General features: G+C 40.8%; 1 long non-coding RNA gene across 3 annotated transcripts in view; it reads left to right on the forward strand.

The window, feature by feature from the left end:
- The first annotated feature begins 2,177 nt into the window (after positions 1-2,177).
- LOC131458558 (uncharacterized) overlaps positions 2,178-23,042 on the forward strand; it is a 109,501-nt gene continuing 88,636 nt past the window's right edge. Inside the window, exons 1-5 of one of the 3 annotated variants that reach the window (XR_009240109.1) lie at positions 2,178-2,368; positions 6,395-6,467; positions 18,923-18,973; positions 21,944-22,025; positions 22,189-22,324. This is a non-coding gene — a long non-coding RNA (uncharacterized LOC131458558). Of the gene's footprint in view, positions 2,369-6,394; positions 6,468-18,922; positions 18,974-21,943; positions 22,026-22,188; positions 22,325-23,042 lie in introns of those variants that run through there. The other 2 variants (XR_009240107.1, XR_009240108.1) reach the window with 2 other exon arrangements.

The following is a 23,042-nucleotide window of genomic DNA, read 5'->3' on the forward strand; positions in this document are numbered from 1 at the left end:
AAAAAGAATTTATAAATGATATTTAAGAAATTGGCTAAGGGGAAGTGCAGGGGCACAGCTGTGAACCAGAGGATTGAACAAGGGGGAGGCAGGGCTCCAGAGTCCAGAGCTCCAGACGGTGTGGCAAGTTGAGCAGGAGTGGAACAGAGGTGGGAGCATGTGGAGCACTGCTAGGGTAGAGCAGGAGGCATGACACTAAGTGCCATGCTTTATCATCTCTTTTTACCATTTTAATGGAATAATTAGGCACAAAATAAACACCGTGCTGTGGTGGAGAAGACTTGGACCTCGTAACTGAGTCCATTAACTCTCCCAGGACAATGTTTGCTGATGTTATAAATCAAGTAAAGAGATATAGACAAATAGACTCATAGATAAATGTAAAATACCCTGATACCCTTTAAAGAGAATGGACTGCAGGAACTACTATCTAAGCTTCATGGACTGAAAAAAGTGTCCTTTATTTATATAAATTCATTGTATTCATATAAGATGATGCATACACGTGAGATTTGTCTTATCTCTCACTGTCAGCGGAGCCACTCCTGGCCAATATGAGTTAAATGAAGATAGAGTATACCGAAACAGCATGAGTTGAAGTAAATAGATAATCTGTGACTCCTTAGCAGCTCAGTATCAGCACGTACATCACAAAACTGTAGTACGGTGCAAATAGAGCATGCTGGAGTTCTCAAAGAGGAACATCTGGACTCTTGCTGACTGAGTTTAGCATCAGCATGGCTTAAAACTTCTACCTAGTCAGTAAGGGGATGGATGTGTGTGTGTGAACGCTTTGGTCTCCGTGTCACGATTGTGCACCTGTGAGATGATTTATTGTTTGTTCACTGTAACTTCCTGTTCAAATAAAGACACAACATGTCTGTTGTGTCCGTAAAGGGAGAGTGAGCAACTGTCCGTTTGCCTAAACTTAGAAACCACGTGGTGTAAGGGAGCACAGCAAGTGAGTTCTGTTGGAAATTCTGCAGATCAGTTAGTAGAATAATCTGATGTGAAAGGTGGAGACTGCTGCATGTGTGGCTTCTGAGGGCGCACGTATCATGTAGGTGCAACCTCTGACCCCCGTCTCTCATCCCTGAGGTGTGTCCAGGGTGAGATTCATTAGCTGGGGGAGTAACAGGAATGATGAATGAGCTGCATTTGCTCCGCTGTACACAGACACACACTCGAGTACACGCACACAACGCTACACAAACACACACTCAGGACAGGCATAGTCAAGAAGATAAAGAGAGCTTAGAGAGCATGCAGGTGCGAGAAATAAAATTAAACTTGCCAGATAGGCAAAAGCAAGTGAGGACATTCTTTTCTAATCTCTTTTTTTTTGAAGGTGAACATGTGGGATCCAAATTTGGAGGTAGACACTGTACTGTATACATTACATTGCATTTCTATACTGTGTGTTGCCTATGTGTGGATTTTGTTTTTCTTTTCTGAACATTGTTGCTTTTCTCTCTCGCTAATATAGCCCCTTTTCCACCTATGCTCCCAGCTCGCCTCGCCTCGGCACAGCACGGTTTAGGTTGGTTTTCCACTACAAAATCATCACTGCACACGACACACACAAACAAGTGACTAGTGACTTGTACAGCAGTTGTTTTCAGTGTAACTGAATCATTAGAATCAGCTAATTAAAAAGAAGTGTTCAGTACTTCCTCCATGACAGGAGCACTCCATGACTGCAGCTTGCCCATCACGATCAGCAGGGCTGTCACTAATTACACCAGTCTCCTCTGTTAAATATTGAGATTTTAGACAATTCCCCTGGTAATTGTTGGATTCGTTTTTAGGATTTAGGAGGCGAGTGAGTCAAGTCCAGCTGAGTTGAGCTGGTGGAAACAGCCATATGAGTTATATAATGGCAGCAACCAGCAACAAGTCAGCCCAGCACAAGTAAAAAAAATAAATTAAAAATAAAATTAAAATGTAAGCAACTTGAAATCTTGAAGAAGCCACTCCATGCTTCAAATCACAGTATCTGGGGGTCTTAAAACCATAAACTTTGTATTTCAATGTGGGTTGTTTTTTTCAGCCAATCAGCTGCACCTCACAGAGGAAACACATGGCTACTTAATATGCAGCTACTGCCGCCGGAGGCTCGTCACTGTTGCTGCTACTACGTGTGTTTTCACCGTTGAATGAAGATGGACAAGGAAAAAAAACGCATGGCAAAAGAGCTAAATCGTGGCTGTTCCAGCGCAAATCTTTGGCTATACTTCTTAACGAAGACAGATGCTTCTGGTCATGCCGACGCTGATCTCACTTCTGCTATGCTACGGAAATGCTACGGAAGAAGAAGTGGCAGGGAAGCACCCCGAACTTCTTTCCGGGCCTTATCTCTTCTTATGGGGTGAGTTTCCATTCACGCCGTCAATCTATGTTACGTTAGTGTTCATTCGAAGTCACATACAGGGATTAAAACATGTTTTCTTTTCATGGGGGTAACATTACGTCTATTAGCTAACACTGTGTATGAGCTAGCTCAGTATTTCAAATCCAAGTGATATAAATGTGATCAGATGATCGTATTATAAGCTGTAACTGGAGCATGTGAGCATCTGCTATTAATATGAATAAGAAACTAACATGATGTGCTTGAATAATGTGTGAATGACACTGCATTGGGTATAAAGTATTGACTGTGATGCTAATGATTTAGCAACTAGGTAAGAATTAGCCTCAGCAACAGACTGATCCATTCACACTACTCAACAGAGCCGCTTAAATGTATTTGATTTGATTTAATATTAGAAATATGTATCTATCTTTGATCCTTCTAACTCTTAAGTATAATTTTTATGAAATGTATATTCATATTTAATTTTATTTGTCTCTGGGAACCCCTGGGACCTCTTCATAGATCCCTCGGGGTCCCTAGAACTGCTATTGATAACCATTGTTCAAACTACTAAAATCAACAACTAGACCTGGAGGGGGTTGTACTATGTAAATGTGATGATATCTTAACTTGGCTTTCCAGAAGGGGTAAATCTTTGAGGCTAAAATTCTCCCTAAACCAGTTTGAGGAGTGCCTACATTCAAGATTCAGACTTCAATGCATTAGACATTGTTGGAAAGCTTAGAAACCACACTTTCAGAATCTGTAATTAACTCAAAACGTCCCTCGGGAGACTTGTTCCTGTTTTTTTTCCATGGCTGGGCACTATTGTGTGTTGTTTTTATGGTAAACATCAGTATTTTCTTGGATCATAGTGCATGGAGCTTTCTCGCCCACTGTAGATGTTTTACAGTCAAGTTTTGCACCCAGTTAGGTTCTAATAATCACTACCAGCAATAATAACTTTATAACTTTTTTCATCACTGATTCAAGCTTGCACACTCATTTCAGTGATGCAAATGGAAATGTCCTTAAAGGACACTATGTCCTGTATGTATGCACATTTGTACGTGTGGTTTGAGGCACTGTTATCCAGTGAAGCATGTTCCATGTATGTGGGTGTACTGATTGTATCTGTTGTATAGCCTCACTATATATGATGTGCACATAATAATCTGTCAGCCATTCTATAAATCTTCAGGCTCAGTTCAGGCGAAGACACAGTGTAAAGGGACATATAGGCTGTCAGTCTGATTTATGACTGTTGTTAGTCCTTATTGTGTGTGTGTGTGTGTGTGTGTGTGGTGAGACACACTGATATAGTGTCATATTCTTCATGCAGCCACTGATCAGCTGTCAGATAGAAACTGTTTAAGAGGCAGCAGGCAACTTTGGTGTTCCACATCCCTGGTGCATTTTTGTTTGATCACTCTCGCAAGGACACAGTGGCGGCAAAATGGGAGGAGATTTACACATACTTTGTAACATAATATTTATTTGCAAGTCCAAATTGTGTAATTATTGAGCCGACACTGTCAGTTAATTGAGCACGTCGCAAACAAATCAGAGGAGTTTCCTCTTTCCCACTGGTGGAACAATGTCGTCCCCACTTTGCATTCACCAAGTCAGTGACTTGTGAGTCTGCTGCTTCCTGTCATCGTCAAAACATAACTGTGCTTCTGTATCAATCCATATGTGTTCAACACACAAGCAATCAATGACGACAGCCACTTTACAGGAAGTAAAAAAAAATGATTTAATTGAACTTAAGCCAATGTGTAATTTTGTCTGTGGGACGCACAGAACACAAAGCAGCATCTTTAGTTATGAACCAGGGATGGGGGAAGGTTTTCCTATTATGTCCATTTCTATTTTATATCATCCTTCCCCGGGTGGGCCATATTTAATTATTCAACACATGTATCCTCACCTCTCTAAGGCAATGGCTGGATATGGTGATGATAAGGCGTCTTACAGCTGAGCCAAAACAAGGTGCTCAAACTGATCGATGATGTTACGGTGGCTTGTAAAAGCAGACACTATTTCACATATCAAACTTGGCATTGATGGTTGCTGTGCGTGTGTAGTTCATTTGGACTGAGTGGAAAATTTGAAATGTTGTTTCCAGGCTCAAAAAAGGACGTCACATGCTCGTCTGATTATTTACCAAAAAACTAAATAAATGCAAATGTACCGTCATCCCGCCAGTCTTTTTTTTTTTTAGTTAGTATTATAAATTACCTCATGTGCGGTCTCACAGGCTGTTTGGCCAATAGGTCAGATGCTTCCCAGCCCTACTGTAAACAAATCTTGTTTAGATGAATGTGCTTACATGGGTTCATTAGCATGGAGCCAAGAAATACTTTATCTAGATAATGAGACCATGGGCCTCTCCCTTTTCCTCAAGCAATCACTCCATGTGTTACTTGAGCACAAGGCCAATTAGTGTAATATATGAAAGAATTGGCACACACTGGATACAGTTCGAAAACAGTCCCCCTCAGAGCGGTCTGTGTAGGAGATGACATGGGATCGCCATCCACCCCTGTAAGGTTGTGTTATGGTAGACATCAGCCATGATCTGCAAATGATGCTGGGTCACCTTGATAAGGCGTGAGTTCCGGATTCAGCAGAGAATCCAAAACAGCAGATGGGAGACACAAGATGATATGTGCAAAATGCAGCATTATTTATAATTCATGTAGGAATTGCCTTTTATTTAATACAGCAGTGTATGGTTTCAGGACAATAAATTATTCAAACCTTTGGGAAAACAATGCTTTTTTTGTAACTCGCGCAATGTGCCAAAATAAATATGAAAGGTCACAATAATATCCTATTATATTTAAATATCACAATTTGTGGTAATGTGGTATATATATATATGGACTCCTTTTTTCTTTACAAAGGGAATTGCAAAGCATCTCCAAAGAGTGATACCTGCAACTGTGACACACCAGTTACCTATCAAAGGCTCCTTGGGCCAAGTGATTTATAGATGCTAAATACAAAACAAACACAAGTCGTCTCCTCGTGCTATAAAATGGAAATCACGTGTGAACTAGTCATAACAGGGGAGAACAGACGGAGCTTGCAGCGGGCTGGAGAAACAACTGTAATCATTCCAGATTTGAGTCACATGGAATATTACAACAAAGATGAACAGACCGTCAGTTGCTCACTGGCAGAGAGCAACTGATGGTCATCTCTCATAAAGCGTGTAAGAAATCTTCCCCTGACAGACTTGGCTCTTTATCATAAATCATATGGTTTCCACAGTGCCTTTAGTGTTTTCTTCTATTTTTTTCTTTTTTTACAAACGGCACAGAAGCACATTTTCAGCGATATGAATCGTGTTCAATTGTCTTAATGCCGACTATTTCAGTTTTTCTAATTTATATAAGATATTTGATGTGTTATCTTGTTGATACATTCCATTAAATTAGCATTTTCATTAAGTGATATAGTAAAAAATTTATATTTTTGAGGTTAATGTCCCGTTCATAAACCGCAGTAAAGCATGGGACTCTTATTAGAAGTCGGCATCAATCCAGTTATTATTAAACGACAAATTATATTTCTAATTTTGAAGGAAACATAATTGCAGCCAGAATTTAACATGTCATGTCATTTCATTCCATTTCAGTGAAATGTTATTGTTCCACAAAGTATGATTATGAAAATATGAAAATTCAGCTTAGTAGAGGAAAAAGAAATTAAGTACAATGTGTTTATTTACTTTCACACAACCAAATCTCTGATACAGTGAAAATAAGCCTGGGTCTGAAATGTGACCGTCGTGATCTTCATGTGCTCAAAAATGACACTGAAAGAACCAACACAAACTTATCAGTAATAATTGCTGTAACTGGAATATTGTAGTAGAAAATTGTGTTGTACATGGTTTGACCATTTGGTGGAGTTTGCCTCAGGGCGGAGGTTAATTTGAGCATAAGGGAAGGATAAGATGAATGTTACGGGGCTAAATGGTTACACAACTTGACTTGATATGTGATTCTATCTTTTATTTTTCTCCAGGGATTTCAAGCATGCTGGAGGAAACAATCTGTCTCTCTTTTTCTGCCTCTGCCGAGAAGCCCACCCTGAAAACGTGAGTTTGGAACTGATTTGGTTCATGTTCAAAGGTCAGAGGCTACAAACTGTTAACAAAACACGTGCACAGAACTGTCATGCAGCCATTGGCCAGAGGATTTGGTGAGGAAAATGGCGAATCACTTACAGTCTCTATTAGGGATGCACCAAGATGAAAATTGTTGGCCAAAACTGAAAATCAAGAAACCGAAAGACCAAAACAAATTATTATGCCAATTGTGTACCATTGTTTTTTGTTATTATCTAATTTAGTTTTTATGACTGGGAGCTCACTAAAGTCAAGGCATTGCAATTGTATTATTTGAAAGTATGAATATTAATATTCATACGTCAAAGCCTGAATCATTTATCTACGTGCTGCTTTATCCCCAAATCCAAGTAACGATCTTTATGGCGAGGTGCAGGGGATCCGAGTGAATGTCAGTTCATAATCGGCGTTTAATGCACCCAAGTTTTACTTTTGCGCAAAAGACTTTACAGCAGTTAATAGGTGCTCTTCCACCGTGTACTCACATGTTATTGGAACCATTTTATTGGTGTTCCAAACTGATCTTGGACCGACTCTAAGTGGGAATAGACGGGCGCGTGCTGGCACGTCAACGGCCCTTTTGTTTCGGTGTTAAAAGTCTTTTTCGGCCGATAAGGCTTTGTGCCTTTCAAATGTTTCATTTGCCAAATTGTCTGTGCATCTCTAGTTTCTATTTCATGGAACATCAAAGGTTTTATTGGAGTGTGAGTGTGTGCATGGACATGTCCAATGTATTATGTGTTTCATAAAAGATTCTGCAATATAGAAGATCTGCAGCAGAATACAGCTGGCTCTGAGGAGATCCAACCATGACCTCTCCCTCTCTCACAAACACACACGTTTTTGCATTCCTCCAGATATCACTTTCAAGCGACCCAAAACACTAAAAAATGTGGTTTTCATCAGAGGTCTTGGGCTGCATTCACACGAGGCCAACCAAACTGCACCGTGCCACAAACAGTCATGTTTATGCCATAAACAGTCACGTTTATGGCATGATTTAAGGCTGTAACCATTCAAAACAGCAGTTATCCTCGACTTGACTTGTCATTTTAACATTTCCTCACAGGTCCACGTTCCCATCTTTTGAAAGATCTTGTACCTCATTAACTTCTGCTTCCACTGATGTAATAACTTTTCTCTCTGACCCTTTCCGTGATTGCTTTTTTAGTTCTACCATGTGCACAAGATGCGGTTTGTGTGATGATTACAGTCTCCGGGGAGGTTCTGAGAAACTAGCTCTCTAGAATACGCTATTATATACACACACTTAACAAATGTTTTTGAATATGTCTCCACAAGGGTCACCTCTTCCAAAATGAAGAGCAAATCATGTGTAGTGCAGAGTTTACCCCCATTACCAGATGGTTTCAAATTTAAATTTCAACTGAGATTGGATTTCGAACGCATCGTTGACTGCATTCAGGTGCTCACAGCACATTTGCACTCTCTGATTATGGCAGAAAAGGCAAGTCTTGAAGATGGTCTGACACTCTATTTTGTTGCCTTGGTTAAGCCTTGTGCAGGAACCTGGATGCGACTGTCACATCAGAGACCGTGGCTCACATCCAGCGCCTCCATCCACCCACATCCTCCTATATAGTGCAGCAATTCCAGCCACCAATTACTCATCGTACAAAATGCGTATTAGCTGTTGAACTTTATTTATAGGTTGCAGCGGTACAGGGCACCGGTCGGCTTTAGCCTCAACTGTAGCCATGAAGTAACCAGGTGTGGCCAATTAATTGGATTGATGTCTTACGCGTTATTGAATAAAATAAAGTTCATAGAAAAACAGCAGCATATGGGAGGAAATGCAAGGACCAGCTTTACTGTGGGTGTGCTTTGAATAAATCACCCTTGAGTCTTGGGGTTTTTTCAGGTGCCAGAACATACTGCGCAGTGTTTTACCAACCACAAGGTGAGGCGACAGAGTGCCTGTCATTCATCCTCCAGTGTTAGAAGTTATTTGACCAGGATTCTGTGACGTGATCTGTTGCCAGATAAACATGCCAGACTATTTTTTTTTTTCCTCGTCTCCATCTTTGCCAGAACCTTTGCATCAGCATAATGAGGCAGGTGCTTTTTTTTTCACGTTATCCAACACAAGCTGGGCATGCCAAAAACCTGTTTCAGGAGATCCCATTATATTGATTTATTGAGATTTAAGGAAACTTTTTTTATACACCATGACGTGTGATTTTTGTTGCATTTCCTTTGTAATACAAATGAAATAAATGCCACATAACTCCCACTTTTACATCTATGAGTTAAAATCCCCACAGATCTCAGTGACCATTGATCTTTGACCTCAGAGTCCTCCCATACACTGCAGTGACAGTTATACTCATTGCGCTAACATGGCATCACACTCCCCTCTTGAGTGCTAACAGAGCCTACAGCCAACAGATCCTCTCCCTCAGCTCCATGGAAACAAAGAGAATAATCTGGTTATCATGCTGCTTTATGTGTACATGTGAAACTAATGAGACACTTTTGCAGAAGAATTTCAGCTGCATGGCTACAGCTATATGGCCACCGCTTTGATATAACCTCCACTGAGGAAGAGTGCTGGCTAGATAGTGTCACTTTTCATTAAATCCCATTCTTGTCTTGCCTAAAATTAGAGAGGACACCTCTGTAAACAGCGTAGGGGACACTGGAACGAGTGCCAGCAGGAGCTTATAAATCTAGGTGTTGCAGGTTGGTAGTTTGGAAAGGAAATTATAAATCAAGCGAAAAAGAGACAATAATGGTGCGGTTGGTTGCCTCCTATTTATCTCGCTGGCCTCACATCGCCACAAAGTGTCACCAAGGTCGAATCCTGATACTAATGAGATGAAGTGAACTGTAAAGGGTTCATCGCCGTATCTGCACACGCATGATGCCGTTAATCTTCATTTATGAAGGCAGAATGGTAACGGAGTGAGAAGAAGAAGAAGAAGGGAAGCCTGCTTTTACTTCGCTAACACCTTCTGTTTGCATGCACAGGTCTCACTGTGGAACTTTAAAACCTTGGGGGCAGAGCTGTAGATAGATAGTGATTGACTGACTTCTCACCCTGTATTGTATTTGCTATGCCTGTGAGTAATGGAAAGTGCAACAAAGCACATGGCCACAGAGGGAAAGACAGTCAGAGAGAGGCACACACAGGGAAATACATGTTAATTGTGCAGCCAATACCTCTGTCCCTGTCCCTGTCCCTTTCTGCTCTGCACCAATCAATGCTTAGCAGTAGGTCTTTGTGGAGTCGTGTCCTAAGTGCCAGCATAAGGAGACTCCAAGGTCACCGTGCAGTGCACGCAGGGTTCCACCACAGCTGCTTGTGGAAACGAGCGGAATCGCACACCTCGACAGCATCACTTGGATTTTAATCTGATTGGCTGAATGAACCCCCCTCTCAAAGTCATAGGCCACCCGAGTCTCTCTGCTGTCCAAAACAGCACAGGGCGGAGGTGCTTTCTATTTAGATTTTTATATTCTGACAAAGATGTGCATTGACATTTATTGGGTGGAAGGGTGGAAGCTGTCAGGAGCACAATACACACTCCAGGTTTTAAGTGAAAGTCGGACTGTGGCGAGGGATGCACAGAATTCTTTATCTGAAAACCACCTGCAAGCACTGAAGTGTTTGCAGAAGGAGCCCTTTTGAGATTAAGAAGTTGTTCATGGTATTTCTTTTGATCCATCTCTCTACATCTTTCTTAAAGATATGCCAGTACTCTGCCAACATTTTTGTACATCTACTGCTTTATTAGTTTTAGATAGCTAGGTCAACTTTGATGGCGGAGTAGACATGATAAGCCCCAGTGAGTTTTTTTTTTATGTCAGAGGTTTGGACTTGATGTCTTGAACGTCTCCCATGTCACACATGAGCAGGAGCTTGTCTGGTTCCACAGCAGTTATCTTTGGCTCTGGCAGTCGTCCACCGAAACACATGAAAACATCCAAGCAAAACAGCCCACTGGGTTTTTTAATGCTTAAAAGATATTTTTCTCGGAGAAGCTTCTGCGCAAATAACTGTTAAGGTGAGGTGTTGCTGTACCCGAGAGCATGCAGGCAGGCAGGCGAAGGCAGTCGGCAGTTTAACAGTTTATTGAAGAATGGGTTAACAGATGAGATGAACAATGCAGGAAGTGAAGGCGGAGATCGTATCCAGACGGCAGAGAAGGTAGGCGTCAGTGGCAGCATGCACGAGGGAGGAGGTTCTGAGCACAGGGAGTTAAGAAAATAAGCAAATAAATAAACAAACAAACAAACAAACAAACAATAGAGAACGACAATATCTCCATTCACCACACAGAGGTCTGTAACAATCTGTCGATGAGAGGCTGCAGAACCAGGAGGCTTGATGATTAGATTGAGAGCAGGTGTGCTCCCGCCGCAGGTGAACTGATTGCATGCCGTGGTGGATGCAGGAAGAGGAGGAGACGTAGGCGGAGAAGAAGGCGGAGCATGACAAACACTCTTTTTTTTCATTTCCAGTTAAAAAAGTAAAAGTACACTTTCTTATGAGGGCAGAATGTTTAAGATATATTCTGATATATATCATGTTGCATTTTCTTCAACTACCTTAATTAAATTGTGTGATGGGTGTCCAGGGTTGTTTCCTGCCAAGTCAGTTATTATCTAACACATTAAACCATTTCATATCATGTCATACAGCAAATTTACTTAATGCCTTTTTACAAAACTTCAGTCTACACTGTGCAGTGAGGGTCGTAACATGGCAAGACATTATCTTTCTGAACTGATACTCATGGAGAAAACCACATTTGAGCTCTGGATTATGGGGCTCTCATTATTCCGCAGTGACACAATGTTCACTGTGTCACTGTGAGCCTCAGTGAGCCCCTGTAGAGAGGCTCTAGCCTTATAACAGAAACTTATTCTTGGAGTGATGAATGAGCTTGTTATATTCCAGATGTGCGTGGAAAGCAGACATTGTGAAATGTGTATCAATATTACCGTCAGATCAAATCTATATAAAAAAAGATGGTTCATTTTAGACAATCAACATGCTACTTTAACACATTTTAAATATAAAGTTTCAATTCTTGTTGCAGAATTCTGTTTTAAAACCAGATTAAGAGAAATAATTTCAGGGTATAATTAAGGCAGATGCTGCTCACCAACGTGACTCCACGGTATTTATGTGGCGGGGCAAGCCAATGAAAGCAATTCATTTCCATTTGATCATAATCTGCAGCATGTGGTTCCACACATCTGCTTCGGCAGAGGAAATCATTTAGTAAACATTTGTACTTTTACTGTTGCCTCTGAAGTGTTGTCTGCCGTCTCAATTAATTTCCTATAAGAGAAAAACAATGTAGAAAAAGTGAAATATTTAAAAAGGTGTAACATTGAGCAAAAACGTCCAAAATTAGCCAAATGTACAAATACTGTAGTTGAAATCGGCTGGAAAATTAAGTAAATACAAAATCACACAGTGCTAACATTTATAAAACCTATATAAAAATATAATATAAGGTCAACATCACATACAAAAGGCTATTATTACATAACAACAACAAACTAATGAGCAATGAGACTCAAACAGTATAAGCCCTTGATTAAATGCTGTTTGGCAGGTTTGTGCTTCTCTGTGAGTCTCATGCGTATACAGATGTGTGTGTCTGTGTGTGTGTGTGTGTGTGTGTTAAGAGGAGATTATGAAGCGGTGAGAAAAGGTTGGGTCACCAGCGAGAGAGTTCATGACGCCAGTGAGGCCTAAGGCTCAGCCACAGCAGCACAGACATCATCATCATCACAGATCAGAGGAGCTATATTTAGGACAAGTTTGATATTCCTGGTCTCAGGTCTCAGCCGCAGCATAGGATCACTTTAATATCGAGGCAAAATGAAATAAAAATAAATATTCACTTTCTGTTCTTTGCTGTTTGTCTCACTCTGCATCCAAACTGTCACATTTCTACAATAAACTCTTTGTTGTCCAAACAACAGCAGCAATGTGACCCATGCAGTGACAACTTCAACGCTGTAAAGCATCCCAGTTTTTTATATTACCCTTCCACGACAGTGTCAGGACATATCAAATAGTGACATTATTTGTTTGGGAAGCTGTGATGGGATGTGCTTGGGTGGTTGTATTGTTTTGTTTTTGTGTGTGTGTGTGTGTGTGTGTGTGTGTGTGTGTGTGTCTGTGTGTGTGTGTGTGATGTTGTGCGTTTGACACGGCTGACAGAGGCTATTACATGTGAGGGGGTTAATATTTGTGTGCTGTTGCAGCTGTTGCAGCAGAAGCAAGTTCAGAGCTCCATGCAGGTACCTCCCTGGATCAATTAAAAATACCCCAAAGCCTCTCATGGTATTCCACAATTATTACCAGGGCCATTTCTAGCTTTGTGGGGAGCCCTATGCAAGATGCTGTTTGGGGGGCCCCTAGTTCGCCAAATTACGATGGAGAGATTCCTAACCCTTTGGATCAGGGATGTCAAACTCAAATGACGTGTGCGTGTGTCTGGTCTGTTCAAAAGGGGGCCGGTCTAGAGAAAAAATACTGTTCAGTAGCGGATGGGAAATATGTGCTTAAGTGCTTTTTCTATTCTCTTATTCTTTATTCTACTATATTTATTCTATTATGATATCACAATGATGATATTTGTGAGGATATTTCACAGAATTTCAAAGCAAAAGTGTTTGCTTTGATATGGAATCACGTATTTACTTCACAATAAAGATATATTTATGATGCTAAATGCATCTATTCATAGCAAAAACTGACAATTACCTCATTTTTGTTACCTTAATAACATGTGGACAACCATAAAACCATAAACAAGGAGGTTAAAATAAAACATCTTACATTGAGCCACTCAAGCAAATAACATACAAAGAAAACAACAATCCTCTATACGACCGATCCATATCCCTGTCAATGTGCAAACAATAAAGACAAAACGCTTAGGAAAGAATAATTCTAACATTGGAGTTAATAAGGAGCTTTACTCCAACCCCTCCAGGACCATTTTGGATCCAACACTTTTGACTTAATTATGCCACAAAGCCACCAGCCACTGCTTATCATCGCAGCTTATTTTATTTATATGCTACATTTAAGCATATACAGGATAATAAACACACAAGACAGCTAAAGATAAATACAGGTCATTTTAATTCTCCTCAGATGAGGCTGAACATGCAGCTTTGGGGGCCCCTGGTGGCTTGGGTGAGGTGGGGGGGGGCTATGCATTTGCATTGTCTCCATTATTACAGCATGAGACGGCTATGACCATCACTGCCAACCTTTAGCAGTGGGCATACAATAGAATTGCTCGAGTTGGCACTTGATGACTAGATAAGCAATTACAGACACATAAGTGAGCATTTCAAGTACCAGGTGCCCCTCAGCCAGCTCAAGCTCCCACATGCACTCAGCCTTTATCTTTGATCCCCAGCGATACATCACTGCCATGGGAGCCTTGCAAGAGACGTATGACCAGCCACAGCAGCTTGTGCAATCTGAACTTTAAGTGAGCTGTACTGTACTTGTACTGTACTGTACCTGTTATCAGATCTGGACTTACAGAGGCTTTGGACCCTGTTAGGTAGGCCCAGGTAGGAAAGCTCAGAACCTTCCAAGAACTTGGGGTAGCTGAGCTTAGATGCGGCTCAAATGTAGATCACCTCATGGCTAAGATGCCGCTTAGCCACCATGATGGATTCAGGGGATACAGACCTAGGAGAAGAGCACACCTTCTTGCTTCAGAATACTCCCTGAACTCAAGTCCAGGTGTCCAGAAATTCCCCACCAGCAAATTCATTAAGTGAATCAAGCCTGGTATGCTATCTGCAAGTGCGGTTGTACTCTTTAGGTGGAGTCTCGCACATTCAAGCAGCCTGCAACGAGGCGGTGTGGATCTTTAATAGCCTTGAACATCTTTCACCAGACTCTCTAACCCTCATTAACATTACATCACGATATATGATTCTACAAACGTTATGGCTGACGATTCTGATCTTGTTACGGGGGAGGGCTTCAAGTGCTGCCGCTCCCACAGCAGCAGCAACATGGATCTTGTTAACACTGACCCATTTTCATAGGCAGGCAACGGGGATTTTGTCTGCCCAGTGTGCTGACGGTGACATGATATGTGAGGACAGAGTGTCTTACTGATGTCTCTCTCTCAAAATTGAATACATTTCTGGGCAAACTCACATGAGATGATACAGTGACAGATGTGCTCACGGAGATACGATGCTGTGCTACTCAGCTAATTTGCATATTTCATCATACTACATGATATACTGTATTCCCCTGTGACTTGTGTGGCATGATGTAATTATTTGCTAACCGCCTAATTGACTGGATGACTAACTGCACTTCCTGCTGTTCGGTGGGTGAGTTTAAAATGAGAACGTCTGCCGTGTAGACAGACTGACGAGTGAACAAACCCGCATTTTCCACATGTTTCCTTGTGTCTGGCTTATTGATTGAGAAATCGGCTGTTTCATTGGATGGATGACTACTGTATCTGCGTGGCATTTTGGGGCGAATGGGAGCTGTGACTGAATGCCGCTCTACATTAGCGGGCATGTCAACAAATTTAAGATTTACGAGTTAGTCCACCTGCTCATTACGGCGAGGAGGTGACACGACAGCTGCCACAACATGAGTTGGTGGACATGAGCAGGGAGCGAGAGGGGAAATGAGCAGAGTGGAAAGGACTCAAATGGAGTAAAGCAGCGCTGTGGATGAAAGGAGATTCAAGATTCAAGATTCTTTATTGTCATTCCAACACACATTAGGACATGAGGTGGGAATTAAATTGCAGTCTCTCCAGAACCCCGGTCAGCCGAAACAATTAAAAGAAAAAAAACAAACAAACAACAGTTTAAACTTAAATTATAAATTTTTAAGGGAGAAGGGAAAGGCTGGAGCATTGAGAAGAGGAGGGGAGTGAGAGAGATTGAGAGATGTCCATGATGAGGGACTGAATAAGTCATGCTTTTTCTCACCCTATGCATCAACAGATTGTCTTCCTGCATTATTGCATCATTATACTCCTCCTGACATACCTGCTGTTGTGCCACACACACACATAGATACACACATAACACACGTGTGTATGCACAAGCACACAGCTATTCTTGTTAGGGCTCTGCATTGAGTTCCCTTCATTTTCTACAGCCTAACCAAAACCCTTATCTTATCTTAACCTTAACTTTGCTGCTCCACAGTTATGAAACCAGTTGCCTCCTGACTTAAAAAGTTCTCCCTCCATCTCCGTCTTAGAAGTCTAGACTCAAACCCCTCAAAGAATTGTGGTTGGAATTCTTGTATCTTGCTTTGTAAATGAAAATGATTTACTTGCTGACTTACACACAGACGAGAGAGGCCATTTATTTGTACGCCACCCTCACCTTTCAATGATTCATGCATTTCACTGAAGCCATCAAAGGGGGAAAAAAGTCATCTGCATGATCAAGTCTGAGTTACATAATGTTTCTGTGCATTTCCTGGATAGACTTACACACAAAAATTTGAATTGCTTAAAGTGTTTACAGCTTCACGACGACCCACTCTGACCTTTATCTCTGTTTGGTTTTGCCATTCTAATTTGACCAAAGTTAATGATCTGTATCCCTACAGTCAGGAAACGGAGCGAGTGTATGCTGAGGATTATCCTACATCCTTCTTTTATTATCTCTGTATAGGGAGAGCCATTTGATTTCCCTCTCTTGACAACTGTAAGTGATTTGAACATTGCTCACTGACTCAAATGTCAGAAAGGAGGCAGTATGGCAGCTTCATTATATCACTAAAACAAAATTATACAGACGCATGTATGTACATGCTGCATGTCTTATGTAACACATAATCCAGTCTACACAGGCACACACACACACACACACACATGCTGCTGTAAAGCATGATTGTGCAGCACTTGATCCACCCCATGGAAATATCTGATTTGGTTTGGAGAATGATGGTGCAGTCTGTTATAAATAGTTCCCCCTAAAAGCTAAAAAACACTATCTGCTATTGATTAGCTGTCAGCACATGTTAAAGCTCACTGTCGCTGGTCACACAGTCTGTCCTGGTATGCTGAGCCACACACAGTGACTCACCCAGAGAGAGAGAGAGAGAGAGAGAGAAGGGGAAAGGGAGATAGATAGAGAGTCATGAAATGAGTTACGTCAGCAGGAGGAAACGTTTCTGTTTCTTCTCACAGAGCCAAGAATGTTGCAGATGTAAAGAATCATCAAATGTGATGCTGCTGCCAGCTCTATTCTCAGTTGCCTAAAGTTGCTAAATACAATGCATGGCAAGTATTACCATGCACACCATGAAACCCTATCACATTAGAATTAGTGACATGGAATGGTGAGACTGCAGATTGTGATTGAGTCCTTTTCCAAGTGCCTGATCTGGCTGATTTGTCCATTCTACTTGTAGAACATGACAGAAACACGACAGCACAAGATGGCAAACCTCCCTAAAGTACGTTGAGAGATCTATTCTGAGGCTACGAGAACCAAACATCCATCCATCCATTTTGTACCGCTTTATAATCCACATGAGGGTTAAGGGGTGCTGCTGCAAGTTTTGTCATGACACGCCTTCATTTTATGGTCTAAAAAAACACAATAAACAAATTATTTTCAATATACTTCATGCAAACTGGATTATTTTTCGGTTTGATTATTGCAGCCTGGTGTGAAAGATTAACAGAATAATTTGTTTGTATGCATTATTCACATTAACACACCTTTTTTATGAGCACCAAAATGTGTTCATAAAAAGTAATGAATAAAATATTGTATAAATTAGTCCTCATCATACATATCAAACATTAGTGGAATTTTGAGGTTTTTAACCTTTAACCTAAGTTTTTGTCATAATGCATCAAAAATAGTGATTTGAATGGGTGAGTGTTTTATTTGCCGTAATTAAAAATAAAATAAATGAATTATAAAATACATTTTTACAATATGCATGAAAAAGGGATAAAATATTCTAGAAAAATTAAAAGCCAAAAACACAAAAATGGATTTAAGGATAAAGGGAATGACATAACAAAGTGTTGAAAACAAAGTATATTTGGTGGGGTGCATGTGACATGCTTGATCTCTATATGTATAATGTCAGTTCTGTGCATTATGTCTGTGTTTAATTGGCTCTTGCAGTAAACAGTGCCCAGTTTACGCTATTTTAACAATCCCTTACAGGACATCTGGTGCCCATTTAAACAGAATATTTTACAAAGGACCCAGGTGGCTGAAGAGCCCGGTGGTTGGAGCATGATCTGTCAGGAAAATCACAAGCAAATATAACACAATTGTATTTTAAGCTGAAGGTCAAGCACACACTTTGAGCATTTGTGACGACGCCTGGGGCAAAGAGTATTTGGAAATGTGCTTCAAGGTGTTTTTAAATTTTCTTCTTATTATTTTCCGGTTCACTTACAGACACCAGATGGTTCATATTTGTCGCATCAGACACTGATAGATTTGGTTTCATAATGAATGCAGAGTGTATTGAAAACAAATAACTCAAAGTGCTTCACAAGTTAATAGAAACAAATGTGACGACAACAACATTCAAAAAGCTAAATCATCATGTTATCACAAGATTGAAATAAGCTTTTTTTAATGCTTTTCGGCAACATTACTGATTCAATGAAGATTTTAACACTGGATAGCTTGTCTTGTTAGTGACACAAGATGACAGCCCTTCCCTTTCTTCTAGATGTATTTTTATGCATTTTAGGTCATTTTCATACCTAATAGTCTCCACTAGACTTGGTACGATACAGGGTTGCAACATTCAGCCGGTCCGAGTTTGCTTTCACACTTTCGCACTTTAGTGAAACGAACCTTTTGAATAACGTATTCCCCTCCTTGCCTGAGGCGGCGCTGCATCAAGAATTACTGAAGGAGAAGACGAGACCAACAATGAACAAGAAAACTGAAGCTGGAGCTGCATCAAATTCTATCGCTTTATGTGAACACACAACATATGTACGGGCTCAGCCATTGTTCTACATGCGGGTACGTTTTGGTTGTGTTTACCCACAACCCCCTGCGTTGTAGCCCGCTTCCTGCATTTGGTTCTCTTGAAGCAAACCAAGACCTACGTTTTTAGGCCCAGACCACAGTTCGCTTCTTTCACCTTCTCAAAAGAACCAGACTTTCTCAGCAAACAAACTAGGATTCGATATTTAGAAGGAGCTGGTGGGAACGCACCCTTATTTCTTATTTGCACATTCATAAGAATTTCTAAAACTGTATCTTGTCATTGCAGCGTTCACTGCTCACTGATCTGTATTGAAGCACACTGGAAAACAAATTGACCAAAACTTAAGCAATGTGTTCATTTAATTTATGCATGCAACATGAAAACATACGATATGTTATATATATTTATAAGTTGCAAATAACTGTTTGTTTCTTTTACACAGAGAGTGTTTCACAGAGGCAGCCGAGCAAGCTGTAAAAAAAGAAAAGAAAATGTGAGTCCAATTTTAAATTACCATAAAAACAACCCATACTGTTTGGCATTGGCAGGAAGCCAGTGCAACTGCCAATCAACTCTTAAGAGGTTGAAGAAATAATTAAATGTTTGTTTGTTCAGCTGGCTCCTCATTAGTTGTTTGGAGTTCTCTGTACAAACACATTAGATATAATGTGATTCCCATAACACAAAGATGTGACTCAGTGCAGCAGCACGAACATCACACATTAGACAAGTTGTGTGTGTGTGTGCATTCTCCTCAGATAACTTTTCCTTATACCCTCAAGTAAACTTATAATTGTAATGGTGTCCAAAAGATGAAGCCATGACATGTCTCTTGTAAACTCTTTACACATTATTCACCAACAACAACCGCAGCGCAACAATGTGTTTTATGGAAATTGGATGTTGAGGGAAGGTGCTGAGGTTGACATGTTTGTGATTTCGGGAGGACATGAGGAGGTCTGCAGAGACTCGGTTTGAAACTAAATATAAGTGCAGCAGCATGCGGGTAATGAAAGGGATGGTGCGGAATGGGTTATAAGGTGTCGACCGTGGATATGTAGGCTTGACAGGTGCTTAGAGCTTGAGGCATGCCACATCTCCCGAAGCGAAATTAACTGGTGGCCATAATTTAATTACTGACAGCCAATGCTGTGGGCAAGTAAAAAAAACAAAAACACACAAAAATAAAATAAGGAAAAGGTTTTTTGAATATAGTCACAGAATTGCAAAATGGGGACACATTGGACAGGACATACAGAGATGAACAATACATTCAAACATACAGGTAACAGCCGCCAAATAACTGAACCCCCCTGGCCAAACCAAGTACCATTCCCCTTTAGCAGTTCTAAACACTGCACCACCATGTCATCCCAAATCCATCCAAAAGCTGCCAGTCAACTAGATAATAATATTTCTGGGGATTAGTGAAAGCCCTGACCTGCCGGTAGCAACACTGGAAAGGTTGGAGGATTATTAGGTTTCACCCTGTGGGCATCATGAACATCTGGTACCAGAATTTATTGCAATTGATGTGGCAACAGTCTCAAGAAATGTCACTCGTATCACAAGATGTAAAAACTTCATCCTGATATTAGTCCAGCTGTTAATGTCATCTCACAGCAATATCCGTAAGGTTCAAGGTTCAAGGTTCAACGTTTTTATTTGCCATTTGTGCTTAAACAGACAGTCCAGGCACATTGGAAATCTTGTGCGGGTTCTATGAGTCAGTTGTAGGAAACATAAACACACTTAAGTATAAATATAAATATAAATACTATCTATTGCTGTCATATACAACAAAAGCACTTCTCTCTGCTCTAAGTTTATTACGTTTCAACATTGGTTACAGTGAAACATAGTGACCTATGAATGTCAGATAAATCCACATCATCACAAAGTAGCAATCCATGTAACTGCAAAGTGCCAATACGTTGCCACGGATATCATCAAACTGAGATTGTTTTACATTAAATAAAGACCACGGGGAGTAGAGGAGTGAACTGTGGCCCTGACTCTGCAGAGAATCAATCGACTTCCAGCTGCTTTAATGTGTCCAAATGAAATGAAATGTGACCTTGGAAATGGAGACATGCGCCAGTGCACTTGGAAGCTCGCACAGAAACCAATGTGGTATTTCAGTGCACCAGGCTAGGTTAACATTTACCTCATGATGTTTTGTTTTGCACTTAAAGATGGGAAAACTGGACCCACAATATGTTTTTAGTACTGAATATACTCCGTGATAAAAGTTTGGGACTGGAGATAATAATTTAATGTGAGTCCTGTGTGAGACACTCAGGGCCCCGGGGCTCCATTTTGTCTGGCTATAACATTCACATTCACACATTAAATCAAATGCACCCTTCAGCATTAAGGTGGTGCATTCACACCAGCTCCTTCTTAATCGAACTCTAGCATGGTTCATTTGGGGAGGTGTGAATGCATAAGCGAACTCTTGTCCGCCTATAAACGTAGGTCTCGGTTTCGCTTCAAGTGAACCAAATGTACGCAAGGCATTGTGGGTACAGACAACCAAAACATACGCGTCTGTAGAGCGGTACCCGGGAGAAAATGGCCCCATGGTCGTCATATTATAATATTTCATATTATGCAAGATAGCTTGCCCTCCTCTGTCATCGTGCTGTGTTAGGACAGTCAGCAAATGGAAGCATGGTCCACTCTTACCACACTAATCACTCTGAAACGAGACACGAGGCCTGACATCATCAGCTCTGATGAGCCTGGTGTGTTTGTGCTGATTGGCCGTGGGGCAGCAGCTGGTGGCGTTGCTACTGCGGTGGCTAATTCCTTATCTCTGTTCCTCATTAATGCCACGTTATCATTCTTTGTCCTCACTTTGTGTCTGTGTGGGGGGGTGAAAGCTGGAAAACAGACTACAGCTGCGGAGATTTTTCATTTCTCTGCACAAAGTGAGAGCAAACGTTGACACTCAATATATCTTTCTTTGCTACGTACAGCAGAGGTAATCACATTCCCACTTTACTTCATATTCAGCTGAGCATGAGGGAGCTTAAAGTAGTCATTTATTTGTGAAGTGTCTTTACATATAGTCTGTGGTCTTTCGTGTTCTCCTGATTGTATTTGCCTCTAGTTTAATGCAGCACGTATAAGTAAAACTGCTGCTTCCACTCTAACTGCTTCTGCAGTTAGAGTGGGCTGATCTGCTGCCAAAGAACAAACCTCTAGTGGTTTTAATGTTAAATGGTGACACAGTGTTGGGGAATGTTTCTTTACATCACAGACTGCAGTCAAAAAGTAACTTCTGCGTTAAAAATAAAACCTTCTTTGTGATTTAGTGCAGATGTTGTTTTATAATCAATTGAATGACTGACACCCGTGCCTCCCTCTCACTCACCTGCATGTGATGGCAGCTTTCATGCCCTGCAGAGAAGAAGGATCGCTGTCATACTCCTAAAGCTCTTATTGTTGCTGTCAACAGGTCTGCTGTGGCGGAAACATTTCAAGCACTCAAACATCTTTGATTCCAGTTGTTTCTACATGTCCGAGGAAGCTCTGACAAGGTATGGTTTTTAAATTACGTACGTCCTCAAAGTGGCAGCTTTTGCTGAGTTAAACATCAGCTGTGGCTGTAACACTGCTGACGCCGCCACCAGCATCATCATCATCATCTGCAGCTTTTTTACCACCACCAAATGTCTGTAGAGCTTTGTTCTTTGCTTGCAGGTGCTTCTTTCTTTGTGTTTGAAGTAAGAGTCCCTTGCATTTGACTCGTTTTTGTTAACAAGGCACAACTCTCGCTACTGCACACACCGACCGCATGCAGCCAGATGACCTAGGCCGGTCAAAAGTAGCAGTCAAAGGTGAGGGAGTGAGTATTAGAGTATTGGTCATTTTTTTTGTTAATCTTTCAAGTATAAAGTCATAATATTATGAGAATAAAGTTGTTATCTTTCGAAAAATAATTATTATCTAAGCAAAATCTCAGTTTATCAGCTGCAACCTGACCCAAAGTTGAGGAACGCAGTTAAATTTTCATTGGGGCTTCACAAATAAATACTTCATATTTTTGGCATATCAGCACCACGTTATCTTTAGCATCAGGACTTTTTTTTGTTTGTGTAAGAAACGGAGTCTGTTTGGAAGAAAGAATCACACAGGCGAGGAGAAAATCCTCTCTTTTGTGGTCTAGATGTGGAAATGGCTGCCAGTGGTCGACTGCTTGGTTACATCTGCGCTCTGTTGCTATTTAATAATAATAATACATTAGATAATGATAAAAAAAAGAATCTCATGATATTACGACTTTATTCTCATAAAAATGATGGCTTTTATTCTCGTTTGGCCCTAATACTCCGTCGTACCAAACATTACAGAAAAAAGTCAAATTTCTGCGTGTGCTTTGATTCAAATGTGAGGAAGGCTAACTTTGCTCCTATTCCACTTTGAATGCATTGGCACAACCTTAATCATGTGTGAATGCAAGAGCACACTTAAAGATACTGTGCCGTTGTAGTTGTACTGTACTGTATTTTCCTGGCTTGTTAGTTGTGGACCTTTTGACTCGAGAGCCAGGCTTA

Source organism: Solea solea, chromosome 4, assembly GCF_958295425.1.
Source record: "Solea solea chromosome 4, fSolSol10.1, whole genome shotgun sequence".
Lineage (NCBI taxonomy): Eukaryota > Metazoa > Chordata > Actinopteri > Pleuronectiformes > Soleidae > Solea > Solea solea.